This window comes from Plectropomus leopardus, chromosome 4 (genome assembly GCF_026936395.1).
Source record: "Plectropomus leopardus strain MGB_pleo_1.0 chromosome 4, ASM2693639v1, whole genome shotgun sequence".
Classification (NCBI taxonomy): domain Eukaryota; kingdom Metazoa; phylum Chordata; class Actinopteri; order Perciformes; family Serranidae; genus Plectropomus; species Plectropomus leopardus.
In genome coordinates, this window is record NC_142179.1 from 30,843,115 (window position 1) to 30,867,616 (window position 24,502).

General features: G+C 41.4%; 1 protein-coding gene across 2 annotated transcripts in view; it reads left to right on the plus strand.

The window, feature by feature from the left end:
* Positions 1–24,502, plus strand: part of fbrsl1 (fibrosin-like 1) — a 312,051-nt gene that overhangs the window by 82,494 nt on the left and 205,055 nt on the right. For both annotated transcript variants that reach the window (XM_042488366.2, XM_088077100.1), the window contains exon 2: positions 4,305–4,529. The gene's annotated coding sequence lies outside the window, so the exon portion shown is untranslated. The remainder of the gene's footprint in view (positions 1–4,304; positions 4,530–24,502) is intronic.

The following is a 24,502-nucleotide window of genomic DNA, read 5'->3' on the forward strand; positions in this document are numbered from 1 at the left end:
CAGTACCGTATGATACCAGTTAAATACTTCATTTGATACCTTTTTTCCAATTATCATTTAGTACCCATGACATAAATGGCATGGCCTGTTGTAGCCATGCTTTACTTTGGTGGCGTTTCGGCACACTAAAGAACTCTCCTGGTAATGAATTTAATAACAATTAGCCTGCTAATACCGTCTGATCCCTCAGGAGAAATAAACGTGTTGTCTTGTGAGGTGAGGGTAGGTGAGTGGAGCTGTGAAGAGCGTCTTCAGAGATGACAGAAAGATTGCTAATCCGGTGGGGAGCCGGGATAGTCTGGGATCAGACTTCTGGTTCAAAAAAGGAATGAATGCAGGTATCGTTTGACTTTAGATGTTTCAGTACTACTTGGTTCTGGATTATTTTGGTTATTACCTGAAGGGGTTTTGAGTACAGATCCAAACCCATCCCTACCAGCATATAATGAGAAATATACAGCACAAAAAAGAACAGAACTGTGCTACATTTGGTCAAAAGGTTGAAGTCAAATCATGTAATTGTCATCAGTAATAAGTGCATGACAATTGGGGAGGAAGATCAGGATTTTGTTTTTGTAATATTTCAGACCGTTCAAGACAAACCAATGCCAAATTTGGATAAATATAAATAACATGTTAGAGAATGCTTATCTCCTAAGATTGCTGTGTAATAAGGCTTTCGCTCACACACTATGTTCTAACCAAAGAGGATGTCAATCCTCCTGTCAGATTTCAAATACAATTAAAGACAAACATGTCAAACTGTAAAATAATCAGTGAGGTCCTACTGTACTAATGTTTTCTACCTGGATGAATGAGGCAGATGATAACCACAGGGCCTTCCTCCACAATGCTAATGAAACTAACAGTTCTGCAAGTTGATGGCTAATTGATCACTCCACTCATTGCTGGATTGTTCACAAAGGCATGTTTCTATTAATAACTAAGGAGACGCTGACTTGATGTGTATTGATGGACCTTCATACTGCAGCGTAAAATACTCTGCTGAAAAGGAGGAAAACACCTGTCCTCTGCATCCTTTCTTGTCAGACTGTAGCCGCTTTGTCTCCCGTCTCTTTAAAGACGGCTCTCCTGGTAATGAATTTAATGACAAGTAGCCTGTTAATACCCTCTGGTCCCTCAGAGGAAATTAATGTGTTGTCTTGAGAGGTTAGGGTAGGTGAGTGGAGCTGCTTTGTGCTGCTGTGTGATGTCAGTGTGATGACATGAAATCCTTTTGTCAAAGTGGTGTTGGCTCATGAGCTGGATTGAACTAGCAACCTTTTTTGCACTATTAAAAAATACTGCAGAGTACTACAACTGCGCATGATAGTTTCTCTTCTAAACATAGGACTGTTACATTAATTGTTGTCATAATGAGCAGCATTGACACAATTCTAAGCTTCACACAATAGCCATAAATAGTGTAGAATACTGTTTTAAAGACATTTTACTCTTAACTGTAGCTTTTAGAGGTCTACAGTGTTAACTGTACGTTGGCACAGCATGGATGTAACAGTTTTTCCTCTCACAGTGAAAAAAAGTAAATCTTCCCGCAGTCAGCAAGTGTCACACCCAGTCTTAAAAGCTGTTAAGGTAATTTTTTCCTTGAAACTAGGAGGAGGAGAAAAAAATCTCATAACTAGAAACACTTCAAGTGCTTCCAAACAGCTTCTACTATGAAGCTGGGAATGATACCAGCAAAGGAACAAACCAAAAATGTTTAGTGTAACATAAAATAATGAATGCAAAGCCTCCTACACTAGAAAATGATAACTATGTGTGGGTGGTTTTAGGATTGTTACCCTTTCAGACACATTTTGCCTGGACTTAAAAAGCTTTCTGTCATGTGCCTCTTGCAGTGCCTGACACATGAACACCTTTAGTCACGGAAGGTGTCATTCATTAGCAGTTATGGGGGCTAATGCGCTAGCCATCTGCTAACCTCCCACCCTTGGAGCCAATAATTTGATTATTCATATGGAGAGCTGAGCTGACTGCAGTTGGGGCCGGGCGCTGCTGGCTGTGAACAGATGTTGAAACGTGAACTAGCAGCCCTCGGCCTTGAACTCCATGCAGCTTCAAGCAGCGGCGTGTCGTCCTCTGCCGTTCAGACATGCAGTGATCCCCTCCGACAGGCTTTACCAAGCAGCAGCAAGGCACCAGCTCCACTCGGGCCTGATGAGATCTGGAAATAACAGGCAGCAGACTGAGGCCCTGGAGGAGGATACAATTCAATCAGCAGACACACAAGCAGGCAGGCAGTCAGGCTGGCAACAGTGTTTTCCACAGGCTGGCATATGTGCATTTAGTGTGCCTCTTCACCACAATGTTACCCGTAACTTTGCCCACGATGCTAGTGCAAGCAAGAGCTAAAGCAGTGCTTGCCAGTCTTTTTGCAAACACTAACAAAATAGAAATCACAAATGTTAGCCAAAATTCATAAACATACAGTATATGAAAGTTACAAACTGACATTCAACCAGTTTTCCTGCCAAGGCCGTGGCATGATTTTAAAGTTGTGTCCTGGGAACTCGCACATAGCCTGTGTGTGTCATGTTGTTGGTTGTGCATTGAAGATAATTGAACTTTGACCACAGTGGCTAGCTAGATTCAGTGTCTTAACACAATGGCTGGCCCCAGCACTGATCATGTGCAGTGGACCTAAAACTTTATAGCAGACAAGATGTTTGCCAACAAAACATGCCATTAATGCCGTACAGTAAATTTCTAACTGCAGAGTTTCAGGTGAGGGTTTGAAAATACTATGTGTGGTGTGAATAGCACTATAAAATGGTAAATGGAATGCTCTTCTACCTTTACTCTTATTCATCCATCTATTAGTGTTGAGTTACATTAAATGACACACTTCAGCTGATGGAAGGCATTGGTCATTGCTAGCTTTTTCAGGCACTTTTGTATTATTTAATACCTAGTTGGATATATGACTGCTTTAAAAAAAATCTGTATTTTCAACTGGGTTCAACTGGGTCTCGAAGTGCATGTGCATTATGACACATGGTATGCATGTGATATTACTGGGATCTATAGGCACTTGTAGTATGCTAAAATGCTGTCTTGGTGATAAATATTTTGGGGTTTTTTGCACTGCACTGAGAAGAAATGCCAGACTTTACCCATCATAGTGGATAATAGAAGCTGACACTGAGCAAATACCAGGCACTAGTATTAGTAGTACTGTACATACACAGGCGGCATGATGTTATTTTTGTCTTTCTCTATGAAATACAGGTCAAGAGGTGAATGGGGGGAGGGGCCAAAGAAAAACCATTAAGTAAGATACCAGGCAGTTACAAATGATGTTTGTTTTCCAATAAACAAGCAGCAACTCCATACAGGCGGCAACCGAAGCGTGAAAGGAATTATTAGTTAAAGGGTGGAATTGGTTGGTCATAGTATAAGTGTAGAGTGACTGTATTTTCTCTAGTGTGTGTTAAAGCAACACTTCATATCATAAGCTCATTATATCTGAGCCATAAAGTGATTATGGGCTCCAGTAAGGCATTGTTCTGCTGTTGACAGGATTAAAGATGACTTAAGAGAGAGAGAGAGAGAGTGAGTGTGAGCGTCGCCGCTCTTTGCTCGAGTGTTTGCTTGCTTTGTATAAGCCAGCAGTGAAAGGGGCTGCGCGCTTGACTCTTTGCCAGCTGCGGCACACCCTTCCTCCATTCTTTTACACATTTATCTCCTGCCACTCTGTCTATCCATCCAGATATCTGTCTGCTTTGTTCTTGTTTGAAGGTGGCTTGAAGTGTTGTTTTTTCATGGACTTGTCATTACCTGCTGTACAGTTGTTTCAGGGTTTTTAAGGAAATCCTTGAGACACTAAAGGCAGTTAATCTCCTGTCAGTGTGCCATTGATTAACATTTGTGTCACTGAGTGTGAGTACAGGATATCTATGGAAAGAAAAATTTGTCTGGGATGTATGCAACAGGTTATATGGCATCCTGTACACTGCTATGGTGATTTTTTTTCTTTAGAGCTTTCATTACCTTTAATTGACAGGACAGTGTGAGCTTGAAAGGGGGAGAGTTAGAAGGGGAGACATGCAGCAAAGAGCCGAGGCCGGACTCGAACCCGCGGCCGTTGCGGCGAGGACACAGCCAATGTACATGGGGCGCCACAACAAGACACACATCAAGAGCGTTTAATTTATATTCACATCAACTACTTCACTGTACATATCGCTGGATGTATCTACAGTAATATCCATATTTGTCTGACGCACATTCTCATTTTTTAGTGTCTAGATCTCAAATGTGCTTTTGTCTTCTCCCTACAGAAGAAGTCCGGAGTTGTGAAGACACAGGAGAAGAAGGAGCGGTGGAAGGAGAAAAAGGTGGCGAAGCGGCAGAAGAAGGAAGACGAGGAGGTGGAGGAGGAAGAGGAGAATGTCCAGCCGGTGGTGGATCCCCTGGAGAATGGCTTCCTTCATCACGCCCAGCGGGAGCAGGAGAGGATGACTGAGAGGCTGCTGAAGAGGACTTATTCCAAGAAGAACAAAATGGTCAGTGGCTCTTTTCTTATTTCAAGTCAGAAATTCTCACCAGACAGTAGTTCAACCTATGTAACATTATATGTTGAATGTACAGTCGGTTTATGGGTATTCTGTTGACAAATGAAACAGATGTCTGTTGTGCTGGCTTTTGCCATTAAGGCAGACGGGATAATCAGCTACTTATGTAGAATCTGATTCCACTTCTTTATTGTGATTGGTCAGTGCTGTTGTTTCAGCGACTCCTCTTTAATTAAGAAGCAGACCAGTCTTTTCTCCAAATATATACTTTCCATCCATCTGACAGCAGCTCCACATTCACATAAAAGTAGAACAAGATCTATGGGGAATTTTTGGAAAAAAGTGAAGTGTGAACAGAGCCTTACGCCCAAGTCAGATGTGACTTCTTCGTGTGTCAGCGGGGACTTTGAACCACAGTGCTGAGGTTACCAAGAGATAAACTTTACTTCACACGCCACAACACAGTCCCCTTTATCAGTGCACCATCAAACCACTTCTTAGTGTTCAAGCACTGAAGAAAATCATTTTCTTCAAGTGTGCTAAAGGCTTGAGTTTAAGCCTATTCATAGCTGTCAAATAATTTACTTTTTGTGGTCAGTCATTTTAAAAATTCTATTTGTAGTTATGTTTTTCAAGTTTTCATTGGTTTGGAAGTAGAATCTTTTTGACACAACTCATGTTGTCCTTTAGGGTAGTCCAGGATATTCTAACAAAAGCACAGTGAACTTGTACAGAATCTGAATTTGTTTGAGGTTTTTGTCAGCAGCAGCCTTTTGTAGTCGGTAATCATGTTTGTCACACTACGGTTTGTGGTGATTTTAGGTGATTTTGGGCACTAACTTTCTGTCTGAAGTGAATTTATGTAGAGACTTGTTTATGGTTTCAGCTTACTGTTGATGCCAAAAGTTATGGCTCTTATCTTTTGCACCTTTGGTTCTACAAACATGTTCCTGCATTCACTGTTTTTATTTATTCACTACTCAGCAATTCACTTTACCACACTAGGTGTTTAAAACAGTTCAAGGGCCAGATGCATAAAGCTCTGTGTATATTTTCAACTGTGTGTTGTGTGTATGCACAAAGGTAGAAATACGCATATGCATTACAGTGTTTCCACTACAGTTTTTTTCAGGTGTGGTGGTACACACTGAGAAAACCCTTAACAAACATGACACCTGGGATGACTTACTGGTGTGGTTTGCTTCAGTTCGATGGCACAGGGATCAGCAATTTAATTATTTACATTTGAAATTTTTGGTCACTCTGTATATTAAAAACTCAAAACAAATTGAACACAACAAGGGGTTGGTGTCTGAACAAGCTGTATATATTTAAAAAAAATAGTAGTAAATCATGAGCAAAGTGCATAATTCACTGCTCCACTTAATTGTTTTTGGTTTTGGAAAAAATTTTCCGTTTTTGGGTGGTGATGACGGTACTTTGGTCATTTAGCTAACCTATGACTTTCTGTGCCTTTTCAATCGTTGCAGTTCTTAAAATCTGCAATCCCCTACCCTGGCAGTGAGAGTAAAAACAACACTGTTGATATATGCATATGTTCATACGTCATGGTTTGACGTAGTTGATTTCTTAAAGCAAAACAATCTGCACAGGGTGTTTTATTTTGAAAATTGACAGGATTCACTGCCGTTATGTCTGTGACTCCCTGTGTGACTTGTTTGCAGCCTCCCCCTTGTTGGGGCTTCAGTCTGTGATTACTGCACTAAAACGGTGGATAAATTGTTTTGAGTATCACACAACCCATGCGAAATGACTCAGTTCACTATCAGAGTTTAATCTATGCACTTTGAAAAGTCTAGAGAAGCCTCACCATTATATTAATTTATCACAGTTAAGTTAGCAGAGCGCTGACCTGGAGGCAATCTCATGATGGCAAAGGCATGACCCACCCTCCTCTGAGTCTGATTGTTAACCATTCCGGCTTTAGCACCCCGACTGTAGTCAGCGAGTAAAGTGACTTTGAGGTTAACTCCCTTCACTTTGACCGTCAGCTGGAAAGCAACACACGGGAGCTCCACTTGGTCTTGAGAAGCAGCAGCACATTTATCCCTAAGCTGACCACTTTTACTGCTAGGCAAGACCTGTTTCTCTGCTCTGCTCCGTATACTTCGTTGCATTCACTGACACTCGTATCACCCGCTCCCATGCTTTCCCTCGACCACTCACACCATACACTCACACATACACGCACTGCCCTGTCACTTAAAGGAGCCACACCACTCTTACAACACAATTCAACCAATGAGGACACAGAGTGCTAGCCAATCAGAGACAGAGTAGGGTGGCTTATGACTTCTACCCCCTTAGGGGAAAAAGCACAGTGTACTTCGGCGTCCTATGCAAATTTCCTGGCCTGGCAGGGGGGTTTTGTAGGTCGGGCTATGCAGCAGGCCTGTAACATTGTAGGAGAAACACTGAATAGTTTTCGTCAGATTTATAAAGACATAGAGGTTTTAAACCCTGTTTTCTAAACCTCTGTCATTTTGGCACTGGCTGCATAAGTATGAACCTCATTTCCACTCCCACAGTTCGGCCATGAATTGATGTCAAAATGTCCCTAAACACCCATTTTCTTATCGATACATGTGGCCCTTTACTGCAATACAGTAAGGGAAATGCAGTTTCACCAACTGTTGGTGAGGTTCTCCAGCGGTGCCAGGGCTGTGGCAATTTTAGCATCTGAACCACTAATTCATCACATATCTGCAAACCATTGTCGTGTTAAAATCTCAATCGTCATTATTTAAAATGTCAAAAAGATGATCCATTTTTTATATTGCTCATGTTCTAACTGAGTTTAGTACTTCTCAGGATAAATGATTACCAACAGGGAGATGAATGTAACTTAAAACAATGACAAATTTCATCAGTCATAAGTATTTTTAAATTAACTTTTTCAATGCACCATTTATTGACAGTTTACAGAATATTGTGTTGATTAACACAATATTCTTCAAAACAAGTTGGCATGTTGGGGCTTCAGGACACTTGGATTACTTTGGATGAAGCAATGTGGAGACATTTTATGGTTTTATTATGTTTTTTTTTTTTTAATCTGGCAACATTTGCTTTAATTGTTCAGGAGATAAGTGGAACACCTTTTCCCTGTGATCCTCCAGAAGTGTTTTGCAAACTTTAAAAACATCACCCAACTTTCCATTGGCATGAGGGTGAGTAGATAATGACTGAATATTCATTTTTGGGTGAAGTATCCCTTTAAGAGCTCTTTTATGGCCAAAGAATTATAGCAAATTAGTCAGATTGCCTTTGGACCTCAATGAAGGGCAACATATGTGACTTAGATACACTGATGATCCCTGATGCTAGCAAAAGTCATTTCACAAACAAATAGTTGGTATGCTGCCTTCAGGTGGATTTACCCTGCTATCCCATTCTTGTTTTCTTTCATGACTGCAGAAGTGGTTCTCTGTTTGTTTATGCAGATAGAGGGCTGCCAATATCCCCGGCTTCAAGCACACTGCTGAGCCCACAGACTCCGAGTCTGTCCCAGTGAGATAGCCCATCTATGTGTTAACAGTTTGTTTAAATGGGCGGATGTTTTTATGCTCCTGTCCGAGGCCAAGCTCCACCATAGTGCCGTTGAGGATAAGAGGGGAAATGTAGTCAGGAAGCCAAACTAAATAATGAGGCTATGTAGCCTGGAGGCCTCCTCCACAGACAAAAATATCTCTCAGATAAGATTTCCTAAGGAAGTTAACATGGCTGAAAATGAGTTTGGCTGTAATATTTAGTTTGTTAAGAGACAATGAAAAATTATGCATTTAGCTGATGCTCTTATCCAGAGTTTAAGTGCAATAGGGTGCGGTTACTGAACCAGATCTATGTTCCATTTCAGATAATAACTCCATAATATCAGCAAACTGCTGCTGTCATGTGAGAACACCGTAACTTCAGTTATGCTGAATTTCATGTTTTTTTGTAACTTTATTTGAAGATTTACTACGCATGCTCCCAAGGAGCTTAAAATAGTATAGACGTTATAAAAGCAGCTCTAAACCCACAGGAAAAGTAAAACTAAAAACATTTTGTTATGTTTCTACCCATCTGCAGCCAGTCCTTTGTCCCTGGCACATATGATAGGGAAGTAAAGAATCAGGAAACTTTTAATTTAAAACTCTTGATCTTGTGCGTTAAGATATGCTGTATTTTGTGCTACCCAAGAGATATAACTGCATATTGGATATAGATACATCTTACAACTATTTGCTTGTCATGCTTTTGTGCTTCCTTAATGCAATTTTAAATACTGTCTACCCCCAGATTGTTTTACTGCCGTCAGCTTAACCAAAGTCTGAGTATATTTTCAGAAATCCATAACAAAATGTTTATTTTGTCATTGATATGCATGTATTTTCCAAAGTGCACAGAGAAAGTAATGAGGTCACAAAACCCCCTCAACCCATAAATGACCATACCAATGAACTCTACAAAACTACACTTACTCTGTGATATTAATCATTTATTAACCATTGTAATGAGTATCTTTGCAGCACCTTAGAGGGAGAAGGTGTCTGTGGCTTACTGGATTAGAAAATGCACATTGACCCCATGCAAAGTCCCCTAAAACAACACCTCAGTCCTGTGATCCATAATCCCCATTTACACTGCCTGGTCAAGGCAGGAATATCACGGCGTTATGCTGCCTTACCGTTCTGTATGTAACGTCTGATCGTGGAAAGTGGGGAGCAGATTGGTCTCTTCTCTGAGCCGGGAACAGACATAGTTACAGCCCTGAAATGAGCTCTGTGTAAAACGTAAAGCTGGGAAGACACGACCATGGGCGGCACGGGTGTGACGTTTTGACGACATGTTCATGTGTGCGACCCACAGAGGGAGATTTAAAAAGCAGCTGTTGGCATGGTGGCTAACTCAAAGAAGAGGAACAACAGCAGCACTTGTCTGCAAATTGGAAAAACAATGACATTCAAGAGCTTCTTACCCTCCTAGCAGAGGATGAAATCAGCCGCATAATAACAGAGAACGTAAATGATTGTTATTGACATGTTATGTCTTTGTTTGTTTGTTTGTTTAGAAGTGCTGCTGATGCATATATTATGTGTCATGCTAGAGGTGGATGCTCGTGTGTTAAATGTCACGTTTGTCATGCCCTTTGCCTTCAGGATGCTGCGAGCAGTATGATGCTGCCATCGTTTGGTTTTGTGTAAACATGCAGAGGCAGTACAAAGGCAGCCCTATAGCACAATCTTTGTGTAAAAAGGGCTATAGATAACCGGAGACACCTTCCTCTCCCAGCTGGACTGATCTATTGAGTACTGCTGGTTACCCATGCCCTGGTGGCTTCCTGTTGCTCTTACTTAACTTCCCAATCCCTTCCTTTTTTCTTGTATCAGTTACTTATTTTAATCTCAGTGTATGGCTGAAGCAATGTTTGACTGTCCCACAGTCTGAGGACAAGTAGCTCAGATATCTTTTAACCAGCCCAGACTTTAGTTCTCTGCATGCTGAAAACTAAAGCCTACCTTTAATGCATAACTCCCCATTCCCAGCCACTGTTTTGAGAACTAACAAATGTGCTGTGTTCACATACTGTGGGAAACAGCAACACCCAATCTTAGTCATAATGACAGTGCTGATGAGACTCAACACATGATTACATTACATAACTAATTAATTATAGATAACACTATGAAATATGAAACAGTCGATCCACACCTTTAAATCAGCATTTAGAAAGCTGAATAGATCCCCTCAGCTCAGTTATAAGTACAGATGTTGTTTGATCAGACCTGTTTCTTAAGTCCATACCTGCTCACTCCTGCTTTTTTTTATCCCACACCCAGCTTTATATGATTTATGAATTGTTGCTAAATAGGAGTTTGTGCATGTTTGTCAAGCAAAGGCACATTCCAACAAATGACCGAGCCATTATCTGCTTAGGGTCCTCCAGAGCCTGTAGGCTGACCTAACCCATGAAAACATTTTGTGGGAGCTTATGAACAATTTAATTGCTTTCACTCCCATTTATCCTTACAAATACCAGCACATTTCCTCAGGTGATTGCGTTATGGGATGGAGGTGTTGATAGATTCACTGCTGTTAAGTCCAGTCTCTCTGGTTCAAATGCATATGAAGTAATCATTACCCTGTGTTCTAGAGCTGCTTACAGTGATCACAGCAGCAGTAAAAGTTTCACTTCAAAGCTTCATTTTATTATTTGTGACTCTGTAATGAGTATGTAAGAGCGAGTGCTTGTGATATAAGAGCTGAGAGCTTAGGAGAGAGCAATAGATAGAGATATCTAATGTTATTTCATCCTTAACCCGTGTGATGGTGTCATGCTCTATAAGTGTCTCTGATAGATGGAATCCCATGCATATAAAACACATTTGCTTCCAGATGGACATAGCTTTGATGAGGAGCCCTTTGTGGATTTGATCTGCCACAGAAAATGTCCTTGGCAACAGAGCCAACAGACTCTGTCACAGTCATGTGGTTGTTCAGTATTCAGTTCTCTTTGCTGGCAAGTGAAGTCAATGACGCCAAGTACACATTCGTAGTGTGCTTTATCAGAATCTGTAGGATGTCGAAACTGCTCATTTCTAGATAAACATTGATTTATAAGTCAGCATTTCAAATGTTGGTCACTTTAGGGTTTTGTTTGATTATAGATAAACAAAGTCTTAGCTTTCAGATTTTGAAACTCTTCACCAAATTCAGATGACACATGCAATTTTGTAGCTTGTAAAGGCACGATAACAAGCTAGCAGAAAACACTACATAGTGAGATTTCTTTCTCCATCGATGTCACCCTGAAATGATATATGACAGGTTTATAGAAACAAGACAGGGTCCCGGATAGTGGTTTTCATATGACTTCAGATAAACAAAGATTATTATATTCTAATTCTAACTTTTTGCTGGTGAACCCCTTGAACTAATGTAGCTCTAAGCCACTTACCATTGTGCATCAAAATATGAATAATTAAACTTTTGTCAATATGGACATGCCATGCATCATTACCCCAGTTAGGTCCTCCTCAGTTCAGTTGTTCAGATCAATTTAAGGAAAAGCATTAGCACCAGAGCATAGTTCATTCATATTTACTGGCATGGTGAGCTAAAGAGATGATTAAAAGTGCTGACTCCCTAGCTTTGAAGCAGTCATTGAGTCCGGATTGTGTCCATTCCTTAATTACTGACATTCTGTCAGTCCGTAAGGGTCCCCTGATCAAAATTAAATCCAAGTTGTCAATATTGTCATGTGAGGTTCATTTCTAATTGTATCCTAAGCTTGCTCATCAAATGGAAAAAGCAGTTCCTCCCACATAAACTATAATTTCTCAGCTTCCTGCACCGTGTTGTTGGGTATGCTTGTTTTTGTCACCTTATTGGTTACTAATAACTAAGAGTCACCAAGGTTTTCTGTATGTTTCTCACTCAGGGCAAGCCCCAAGAGTACAGTATGTGCTATGGGCTCTGCGTGTACCTTTGTAGCCGCTGTACTGCAAATTTTGATGGCCTTTTTCTCAAAATCATTTCTGGTGTTATGTGACATATTCAGCTTAGTATATCTGCTTAGTAAAAACAATAACTGAAACTCTTCTCTTTCCAACATTGTATAAAATCTAAAAATGTGTTTCAGGGTAAATGTGATTGAAAATAATAGAGCAAATCTCATTTATTCCATCCAAGAGGGCATACCATAGATCCTTTTAGCTGATAAACAGCCGATAAAATAAAGCAGTTAGATTTTCAGACATAAATAAAGACTTTAGTTTAACTGTGGGAAAAGGGCAGCTCAGAGCAGCCATCTGGGTTTTAAAGCAGGTGTTTACACATTATGGCAGATGATATTGGTGGAAAACACTGATAGGTAAATAGAATTTAAGGATGCTCTCCACCACAGTGATCAGCTTGGGTGCACTTTGAGCATTTTCTTCTTTGTCCTTCAGGCTTCCCTCCTCTCCAAGTGTCCAGCTTAGTTTTGTCTGTCCATATTCCTTTCTGTTTTGCTGTCTGTCCAGTCAGAGAAGGTGTCCCTAGTGTATGTCACTCACTATGATCCACAAGCGCGGTGATGTGTTGGTCACCTCGAGGCACCCCGGGGTGCCAGAAGCTTGCTGGAGGACAGGAGCTGCAGTGTCAGAGCAGAGTTCTTCACAGGGGGGCAGTGGGGGCAGCACTTGATCTAATTAGAGGACTAGCCAGAAGCTCAGGAGTGGTTGAGCATTGCATGTGTGTGACACAGTGTATTTGCACAAGGTCTAAGGTCTGTTTTTTTATTCTTCTGTCAGGCACACTCTTGTCAAGAGCCATTTCACCAGCAGTCACACATGTTGTTCGGAGATGTTTTTGAAAGCCAATCCTGGTATTGTTTGAATTGAATCTAACTGTTTGGAAGTTATTTGCATTTGCCAAAAAAGACAAAAAAATCGCAGTTCCTTTGGTTTTAATTTTTGGCAAGGTGGATCAAGAAACTCAGCATTGAAATTCAGACTACAGAATTCTTCAAAATGATCAATAAGCCCATGAAGGATCAGTAATTATCAGCTCACCTCCTTGGCTGCTGAAACTCAACGAAAGTTCATAGCGCCACCAAACACTCAGTGTGTTAGCTTCTTATATTCAGCCAGCTTCAAAGCTAGCACAGCACACACTCACACTCTTATGGGGAAATTGTTGACAAAAAATAAGATAAATACCACATTTTTGTCATTTACACATTGTAGGTAATAATATTACATATATACCAACACGCCAGTCTGACCTGCGCTGTTGTTTTTATCTGTCATTCCCTGCTGTAAGACACCAGAACAGCCGCTTGCAGCATACCCACAAAGCACCAACATGGCTTTGACCTTCAATATGCTTCAAATGGGGGTCATGAATAACACATAATGCTGACTCGCTCAAGCAACACACTGATAGCTACACATACACATCACATCACCATCCCTGTCCATTAGTGCAGGGGCTCACCCTGTGCTGCACACACACCCCACTAACAATGTCATATAGGAAAACATATCCGGACACTTCACTCTATTATTCCAACCCCCACCTTAGGCAAACCCCTCACTATCAGGCCAGCCTGTGGACATGAAGCCAGCGTCCTGCATGCCCCTGTCATACCGTAGCTGCTTTTGGGATTACGTCCCCTTTTCATATCAAGGTGTGTTTATAAGCAGTAAGCCAGCCGGAGACAGATCAGATGAGCTGGGGCATTAACGGTGCACTGGAGCATAGTTCAGGGACAGCCTGAGAGCTGCGATAGACGCGGGAGCACTGCTGCCCATCGGCAGTGGGGCAGCGGTAACGGGCCGAGTGATCGGGATGACTGATAACCGTAGGGTGGTTGTTATCTGGGGAGCAGCGACCCTGAGCGGTAGCAGCTCGGCTCAGGAGACAATATCTCTCCTGGCTAACCCCGCTTCCAGCCCATTTAAAGTGGAGATCAAGGTGAATGCTCCTCCCTTGAGTCATTCTGGGAAAGTGGCTGAGCTGCAAGTTAGTGTTGTTGCCTTTTTTAAATCCAAAATGTACAATTTCTTGTTGTCCTGAAAGAAAGAGTGAATGTAAGGCTTCCGGACATATTGAAACATCTTAAAGGAATATTTCATGACCATTTGTGTATGAAATACTGTCCCTGAGTTATGTTGAATTCTTGAAGAAAATAATTTTTCACATGCCCTCAGTGAACAAAGAATCCAAGAACTGAGCAAGAACTGAGAGAATTCTTGATTAATTTGAGTCATAAGGGTCAATGTTTAACAGCAAAACTATATCAGAACACCCGTTTACAATCTCATACAGCTTGCGTAGTAAAATCCAAATCTGGTTTATTTAGTGGTATGCTTAGTACTTCCCTAACGGTCAGCCCCTTCCGATGGGGAACTGAACTAAAATTAAAACTTGTCTCTGCTCTCTTCAAAGCCAGACTCCATTGCCCAAAGTGATTTTACCTGGCTGAACACAGGAGCTGCTGGTCTACCCCTGCCTTATTTAGTTAATTTTTGTGTGGATTCACCAAAGTCACACAAAAACTCAATCAAACTACAGATAGAGGCAATGGTAGACCAGCAGCTCCTGTGTTCAGCCAGGTAAAATTACTGTTTTTGTCAATGGAGTCTGGCTTTGAAGAGAGCATAGATAATTTTGACTTTTTGCTCAGTTGTCCAACAGAAAAGGCTGTCTGTTTGGGAAGCACTGAGCACATGACTGAATATATATCAGACTTGGATTATACTGCACCAGTTGTGTGAGAATTTGTAATTCTTTATTTAGCGGATTCATTTCAGAAAATCAGTTTTCTTTACGAATACAACATACCATGGGGTGAGTAATTGATATAAAAATGGTCTTTGAAATGTGCTTTGACTGTTTACCCTGACCGCATTAAGAGATATTTTTCTACCTATTCTTCAGGGCTCACATCGTTTTCTCAGTTTACCATTATCTGCGCTTAATGTTGTGGTTGATCGAGGAACTGAAACACTACCTACTGTTGCTCTTGTAATGAGATCAGCCCTAAAATGTGACATCCTTGATGTAATTATGGGGTTTGAAAGCTTGTAAGTGGTAATGTGATAGAAAAGGCCTTTACTCCTGTTACTCAGGTTAACACTGCAATTTAACAAAGAGCATTATTAGATGAGTGGATAATGAGGTGTGCTGCAGAGGTGTCTGCGGGCACATTGCACATGAGCGTGTGTGCATGTGTGTGCAAAGTAGAAAGACAGAGATGAGTGGAGGAGCATGACTTGTAATAGACCTTGACAGATCAATTAGTCAGCTGCTTGTAACATGAACATGTATGCATGATCACACGGCAGATAATTGTCTTTACCACATCAAAGGCAAGTTAGCAGATGAATGCACGCGTGTCTGTGCAAGAGAGAGATAAATGACAATGTGAAGAGTTTCAGTCCAAAAATTATCAACATTATTATTTGATTATTTAGAAGTTAACACACACTAACACACACACACACACACACAGATAAACCAAGTGCTGACATTAGAAATCTCCTAAAGATGGAAGTTTCCTTGCAAAAAAATTCCAGAAATTAGAAGGAATCTGAGCATCTGCCTTTTGAGCTTGATTCCTGTGTTTGACAAAATGACATGCTGTTGTGCACACAAAAACAGTGCGGACAATATGAGCATTGACTACAGCGAGTAAAGGTTTCCATTTCAATACTATGTTTTATATATTTTTATAGAAAAAGCAAGATGTTCAAATTGTTAAACGCTTTTTATTTCCTAAAGTTAACATTGTGATATATTTTTTTAATTAAGGAAAAGGTTATAGATTTCTACATACAGTTAAATGTCTCCTTAAAAAATTGAGTTTCTTGCTGCAAGATGCCACAGTAGCAATGGATGACGAAAGAAAAGTTGTTACTTTGCCCGCAAAACTACTTCTCAGCTGTAGCAGGGATTTGAACCAATAATGATATCTGATTATCATTGATATTGATTACCTATGTTCACTATATTCATAATATGTGCTAAAAATGACAATTTTTCAATGAAATACGTCTTATTTTGGCTTGAATTGCTTTGAATACACAGCAAAACTACAAATTAGAAATGTTCAGAATGACTAATTTATAGCTTCATTAACTTTAATTGCTAACCAAGGAATTACAAGAAGATCTGATGAGTCTCCAGCACATACTATAGGAGCATGAATATTACATAAATAAGAAAATCACATTTTCCCAGAAGAGATTAGTGAAGCCAGCTAATTAGAACAGAGATCAGACAGAGAACGTATCACACAGAGGTAATATATCACCACAACAAATGTTGGAATGATAACACAGCTCTGTTGATTGATTTTTGGCTTTCAAAAAAGACTTTTCACATGAAATGTGTTGGAGAACTGCACTTAACGTGCACACTGCTGTTTTGTTGTGTAGAAGTCGAAGAATTTCTCTTGAAATATTGAATGAAAAGAATTCTTTGAAAGGCGAGAAATCCAAGCGATGTAATATTTTGTTCATTGATACTGATCATTGTAAGTTAATCAGTTAAAGAGTGTAAATGAAATTCTGGGTAAAACTGGCACATATCCAATTTTTGGTAAAAAGGTCAGTAGACTTTTATTCTCATTTCTCTAGGAAGATTTTCCTCTATGAATAAGCGTCTGGGAGCGTGTACCTTTCTCTCTGTGTGTTTTTAAGTTTCCTAAATGCCGTCTATTTTTGCTCAGCAGACGGCCTGACCACAGTGGATTTAGTGTGAGAAGCCAAACTCGTCCCCATGGGTTTCCACTGGGGCTGGTGGTGTTGACTTTGCCCGGGATGCCGGGAGAAGGCTGGGAAAATTGGAGGGAACAGTCCCACCGGTGTTGAAATAGAAGAGAGGGAGGGTGGAGTGTAGAAGGATTTCATGTCGGCTGCTCCAGTCCCGGGGGACGGTTTTGAGTTGAACGGGGTCCCAATCTGCACTGGCCCCAGATGGTGAGATTTGGAGTTGGTAAACTCAGAGGTGGCAGATACCTGATTAGTTATGACTGGTCTGTCAAAATGGATGTTGACTCTGTAGCTGGACAGATTTATACACTAAGAGACTACTTTATAATCCGAGGGCAAAATGTAAAAGCAGCTGTGATGAATATGACCCATGGGACCAATCAAAACAAACCAGAATCAAAAGGGAGTAAAATCAGCGTATCATTAAGTTAAAGTGCAACCTCCAGGATTATTCAGCCATCTCAGAATTTCTCAATAAGATCCATCACCTCCCCACTCTCCACGACTCCAGCCACCGTCTCCCAACCCCTTAGACAAGGAGAGAGAGACATAGGTAAAAAGACAGAGAGAGACGGAAATAGAACTGGAAATAAAGGGAAGCGAATGACAAAGGCAGACAACCTCTGCGCCCGCTGTGCTTAGCCAGGTGAATATTGCATGGGACAGTGCACAGTGATTAATGTCAGGCCATGTAAGGTGCTTGCCCGGGGTTGCTGTACTGTAGGTCTATACACACACATATATACACACATCCCATCACTTTTAACAAGCCGAAGTCATTGAGATACAGCAGGGCTACTTCAGAGCAACCACTCTGGGGACGATTAGGTCTGGGAACATTAAATTAGCAGGGATCTAAAGTCATGCTCTGTTGGAGCTAAGGCTAGTGCATGCTGGGATTGGACAAGGTAAAAGAAGCAAGGAGAAACTCCTCCTGGATAGTCTGTGTGCTATCTGGTAGCACTTCATGGGGTAAGAGCATAATTTAAGAGCAATTTTTAATTTTGCACTTACATTTAGGTGCAGATTTTTTTCAGTGCAGTCATTAGGTTTTGGACTCAGGAGGCAAATGTTAGCCATAATAAATATGTCAGGACATTATTTCTCCGTGCTTTGCTTGCCAGCTAGTTATGATTACTTTCCTTTTCATGTAATTTATTAAAGTGGGACCTCCCAGGCTACATAATCCTGCAGCTTTGCATCTACCAGAGAATCTGTAGCTATAGCAACAGAACTATTGCCCCTGGTAGATGTTTAACTAGAACAGACAGCAGGGAGAGACACTTTATTACACCTTGTGCTTTATGATTTACAGTATCATTGTGGTTTATATTACAGTAATGTTTAGGGAGCAGTTCAGAAATGTGTGCTCTAGAAAAACTCTGCCATCAGGGGTCAAATTCCTCCCGCTAAAACCTTCCTACAAAGCAGAGTATCATGAGTTGCAAGTCATGTGAGGTCAGAGTTATTGTGAAATGCTTTATTCAAACAAACTAATCCCAAAAGTCTTAAACAGATGTAAACAAGACAGAAAAAAACAAGTTATTTCTGAATCAACTTGCTACTTGAGGTGTCATAGGAAGCACACTGTTGCCTCAAAAACCCACAGTTCAGGGAAACAGAGAACAAAGTGTTAGAAATGAGGTCAGTCGGCCCAGACTCTCAGGTTGTACTGCTGTAATGTCATCTCACACCGATGTGTAGAAGTCAGACGATTTTGGTCTTTTTGTGAATATAATCACAAATGAGATATCAAATTACTAGTGTTGGCCACCTGTGATTATGCAGTGTTTCCAACAGAATTAGAGCGTATTAGAGTGTCAGTTGCCAACGACGAGTTTGTTTTGTTTTGGTTTTTTTCCCCATAAATGTGTGTGTGTGTGTGTGTGTGTGTGTGTGTGTGTGTGTGTGTGTGTGTGTGTGTGTGTGTGTGTGTGTGTGCCTTTGTACCAGTCTGAGTCCCCTCTCTAAATTCAGAGGTTTAAGTTCTTTCAATTCACGTGATATTCTGCTGCTCAATCTGTAGTACGTGCTGCGCTTCATCAGTGAATAACTAATGGATAAATATATTTCAAAAGCACTTCTATTGAACGGTCCAGCTGCAAAAATCAGAAAATCTTTCTGTGGCAGCTGATGTTTTAATCGTGGTGGACCTCCACAAATGAATTAATGGGTGGGAAACCCTTAAATGATGAAGGTTCCTTCCTGATAAAAAGTTGTTGATAACTCTTAACACACTACTGTATTTATCATAAGGGTTGCCTGATTTTGGCAATATACAGTACATACTACATTGATGGAATTGATGGGACCCTTTGGCCCCTTATACATTGTCCTCTTTGTATCTACACTCTTCCAACTTTGTATCGCACCTGCCCTCCCTCGGGAAAAAAATCTATCTTAATTTACCTTCTTTGTCTCTGCATTTAGTTGCAATAAGGTTTTTCATTTTCTCATTTTACAGTTTACTATATGAGATCTGAGTTTGTTTGTTAGCAGTTCTAAATCTCCAGTGCTGTGAGGTTTTTGAAAAGATTGCTTGTCATTCACGTACTGTGGTTATTGAACATAATAGGAATTTTCCCTGTATATTAATTTGATAAATGTTCTGGAGATGGCACTCTTTTTTTATTTTTTTGCTCAGCAAATGTAGTACTTCCTGTGTACCAAAGAGACCTTATCTGGAAACACCAAAGGGGCAGCAGGTGTCTGCAAATGTGGAGGCTTTCATGAAGTGCTTCGAATCACGGTTGCAATGGGACATTTAGTAAAATGGAAATCATTCAGGAACAGTCAGCCTCAGAGTTTCATCTGAGCATTAAATAGACATGGTTTGTCACAAATTTTATCTGTGTCTGTTTGAGTTTGATGTGTTGTTAGTGTCGCTGCGGTTTAGCTGATTATTCGAATTTTAAAGGAAAATACACAAACTGAACTCACTGAATTCTTCAGTTGTATACTCCCAGTACAAAATAATAGTATCAGTCTTCAAAATTGCATATTAGTTAAGCCCTAGAAGCTGGACTGTAACCCAGCTCTGTCAGCGGTCAGGTTTCCTGGTTACTTCTGTGTACAAAGGCCAGCTGGTGCTGTATTACACGGAAAGCTTTAAGGACGCAGGGATCTGGTGTTTGTTAGGTAAAATGGAAGTGGGTGGCAGTCCTGAGCCTTTACTGAAAAGAGAAGCCTCCTGTAGTTGTGAGAGCTCTTTTGTTTGGAGGCCTGTGTGTTTTGACAGGCCTGAGAGGGGGTGAGACAATAGAGAGGCCAGGCTGTATACTGACGTGTTCCTGCAGTAGGCTGCTGTAATGCTCAACTCGCATTGTTATCCATCGTCATTTAAAATGCCTCATTCTCTCCTTGTCACAGTTGTATCAATTTGTTTTAGTAAATTAGTGCTTCAATTAGCACCTATTTAATTAGATTCCATTTAATTGTTGCTTGGCTTGACGAATGTGTTGTTGCATGTGTCTTCCAATGCGCAGTGCGTCTCGTTAACATGGTGTGTGTTTCCCTGTGTGTATATGGTGCATACACATATATGCATTTAAGCATGTGTTCTCAGATTATTGTGTATGTGTTCATCCTTGTGTGGCTGTGATGAAGTGCTTTACTTGGCATCTGAACATTTAAGTGTCTAAGTGTCATCTTTGCCACTTAAGCCCATCAGGGTCACTACATTAATGGGATCTGCTGAGGCCCCTGCCCCTGTTTTCATAGCCCTGTGCCTGGGGAGGGGTTGGCGACTAGCAAAGCTGGACATTAACTCAGACAGCTTAAATGGGATTAGTGGTGTCACTGAGACAGATGTGATCTTTGCAGCCACAGCTTTCCTTTTCCTCCTCGCTGTGCTCAGTTTTGCTGTGATACAACACTGACCCCTGCTGCATCAGAGAGTTATTGCACTCACACACAGGGAGGTGCTGAATGATGCTGCGTTAACCCTTTGGCAGATTGCATCGTAACGTCCATTGGGGGTCACTGTTTCCATTTGAAAAAGATGGTGGGAGGCCTCTCTTCTGTTTCTCTGCCATTTTGACTGCCTAATGTAAAGCATGCCAGGGTTTGCAATATTGAGCCCAGGCGGTGGATCTTCTGCAGGTTCTATCAACATGTTTCCTGCAGCGTCTTGTAATGGATGCTTAATGTGGCTTCAAAATATTGCCATGAAAACAACACCGTCAGAGATAATGAAATGCCGCTGGAACACCAAGGCTCATGTGTGGGTTGCATATGCTGGCATCATCGCTTGTATTAGCTCATTAAAACAGCAAGGAGCACCGCTATACAAGGTCAAACGTATCTATATCAGTCAGAAATCTTCTTGCGTCAAGCATGTCCTGTAACTAGAGTATCAGCAATGTAAAGAGAGCTGCTCAAACAAGATGTATTTAAAATGTTCCAACTTAGAATTACGCTGTGTGCGCTTTAATGGGTTGCGATTTAGGGGATATTGTTCAGACTTATATGCCTTGGAGCGGGGAGCATGTGTTTGGTTCCTTTTTCCCTCTTTTAAAGGCCATTCACACAGTAGCAATTGAACCAAGGGCTATAATTGTGTTTTCATGTACTATAGATCCTGTCATTAGGCCCCTGGGTCTGCAGGCAGTTATATGATGACAGCTGACAAGGGGGCGCGGCTCCTTTGAGGAAGAAGGGGGGGGTGTGGGGGGACCACACGCACAAAAGCCACAATTACTTCCTGGACGGTCCCCAGAGCTCGGTGGTTGGAGTGTGTATGTAAAATGATGTGGGAGAGGCCATTTGCAAAACAAAGAGAAGGGAGTTTTGGGGGGAGGAGGGGTAAGAATGATTGCTTTTGCACAATAGAGCATGTACACCCTGAGGCGGAGGGGTTGAAGTGGCAGACTGGGGGTTGACACGCCCCCTAGAAGTCCCCGAGGAGCTGGATCCAGATGGAGGTGTGGTTCTTGTGGTTGACCCCTCGCAGGGTAGAGGGTCAGGGTTTGTCCCCGGGGCCCTGAGGGGAGGAGATGGCCCAAGGGGTGGATCTTTCAGTACATATGGGTGTGAAGTGCCTAGTATGTTCAGTCTGAAGTCACAGGTTCACTTAGTGGGGCAGCACAAGTAAGATATCAAAGGACTTGTGTTATCTTGTGTCATCTCTGTTGTAACTTATAATGTGCAGGTGTCAATATTTTAAAGGCTACATTATTCATCTTGAAGCAGAACTTCTGATTGGTTGACCACATGACTCACAATAAGACTAAAAAGAGTCTTTCAAAATAATTTATGAGTATTATCTCTTAATTAGAGCGTGCACAGCGGGAAACATCAGGGAGTAATTGGAAGGCGTGACATGTGATTGAAGTCAGAGGCCAGACTCGAGCTGTGACACTGAGCCACAGACATAACAACATCACCAATTAGCAGTGCGTCGTTGCAATACTGATTGGATAATATCTGAGCGGTGCAGCGAGCTGTGAGCACGTACCACCAGGGTCACAAGGCTGAATTAGCCTGGTCGCTCTCAGTTTAATTAATGAGCCGGTAATGGTAGTATAATTGCTCTTCAAAGTGGAGTCCCCTCTGACACTGATGTAGAGCAGGACTGTACACACCAGTCTCGCCTCCAATGCCCAGGTCGGCTCCCACAGGTGTCGTCTTCATCAGTAACCCCGAAAACTGCCAGACCTCCACCGCAGCCACAGAGGGATTCATACGACTTGTACTGGCGCGCATGAAATATTCAGCAGCAATTTCCCCCACGTTTGAAATAATACCTTGAAATGTTAATGCGCTCCCACTGCTTGTTTTAAGTGGAAGGCATCCCAAGGTGCCTGTGTTTGGACTGCACCGGTGCAGGGGGCTCTGTACTTAAACTGCTGTCGGTGTGAAACTAATACGCTACACTGGAGAATTACCACAGCCAGGCACTTGGGTCAAGAGGAGAATGCTATTCTTAGTGCCAGTCCCCCTGCCCCCAACACCCATAGACACACAACTTCATATGACTTGCACATACACACCCACGCACACAGGCCTACATGTTTTCAGATACACACATACATATAGTTATGAATGCACAGACACACACATACACACGGTAAAAATCTATCCAAAACACACAGACACTGCATACATTCACATCACCTCTGACATTGATTTTCATTGGATCCATATTGGTTGGCATGTTGACACTTTCACCAGCGTCCTTGCCTCTAAATGTGTCTATTATTGGAGGATTACACAAGCCCAGGATTTACACAGTGACAGGCCATGATCTGATATCCGCTGCCATTAGCCTGGCCTCACCCACTAGGTGCCTCTTCAACCTGATCCTGCCAGAGACATTGCGATGTTATCGGCTCCGGTGATGCCTCCATCACTTGATACACCCCGTGGATTAGTGAGGGACTTGCCACCGGCTGTTCTGTGGCAAGGGAGCATCACAGTGTGTCTGCAGCAGCTGATGCGGATCAGTGGAAATATTAATGCTGTGAGCTAAAAAAGTTCACTTTGTGAGGTTTGCTTATCAGGCAAATCAGGGTTGTTGTTTTTTTTTATTTGTCAGCTAGAAGCACACAAAATACACACACACCCTGGTGTGGATTTCCTTTTTGCACACAGTCAAATGCAGTGAGCCTTGCAGAGGAACACACACTTGGCTGCACAGTTCCTCCATGTGCCTGTGCCCTTCAGACCTGACAGCAAGGCATTAAATATTAGTGGCGTTTTACGGCGGGTTTGTAACATGGTTATTCCAGTCAGTGGGCTTGCCTTCCCAGTGTCTATGCCCACTGTGGGGCTGTGGTTTGACAGCACTGGGGCAAAAAGCTATCTTGAGGGAGGCCAACCTGCCTGCTAGCCTTGGGCAGTGAATACATGCACAAACATACACACACACACACACACAATGTGGAAATACAAGCATGAGTGGGCACATTAAATTTCATACATCAACATACAGCAAAAATGTGTCTATGCATGTGCACATGCCCGTATACATACATATATATAGATGACACATGAGACATGAGCTTAGAGCCACTGTATATATTAACCCACATGCAGCAGTCATGCGAACACACATGTCCTGTATCTACCACACAACAGCCAGATACAGTTCAATACAACAGCTTTACAATAAATACTACATTTTAGACATTTCAACTTGGGTCATTTTGAGGCTGTAGTACGAACAGTGAGTCATAGTTCAGTGCAATTCGACATTAATACTTCCTTTGGCGTGTTCCCATATATTCATTTATTTCTGGAGGCCCACCAAGATCAAAACATCTGCCGCCACACATTTTTTTATAGATTTTCTATGGGGGACACATATACACTACTATGCAGGTTAAAAGGTCTTAAAGAAGAACACAAGGCATGCCTTTGAAACATTTTTTGATCAAACCAGATATAATTGACAAAACTTGTGAACTGGTAAAGAAGAAAGCCAAATCAATCTTAGGTAGAAGTAACACAAACAGATTGCAAAACAATTTAAACCAAATTTGTAAGAGATATTCTTCAAAGAAACATACTTATGCACTTATGTGTAAAGATTTCAATAGTTATTACTCATTAAAAAATGTTTTAACTTTTACTTTAACTTAATTAACTTTTGTTAATTTTGCAATATGTTGTCTGATTTCCTGTCCATGTGGAGCCTTTACTTGTATCCATTGTGCAATTTTAACAACTTATTTCATCGAATAGACGGTACTATTTTAATCA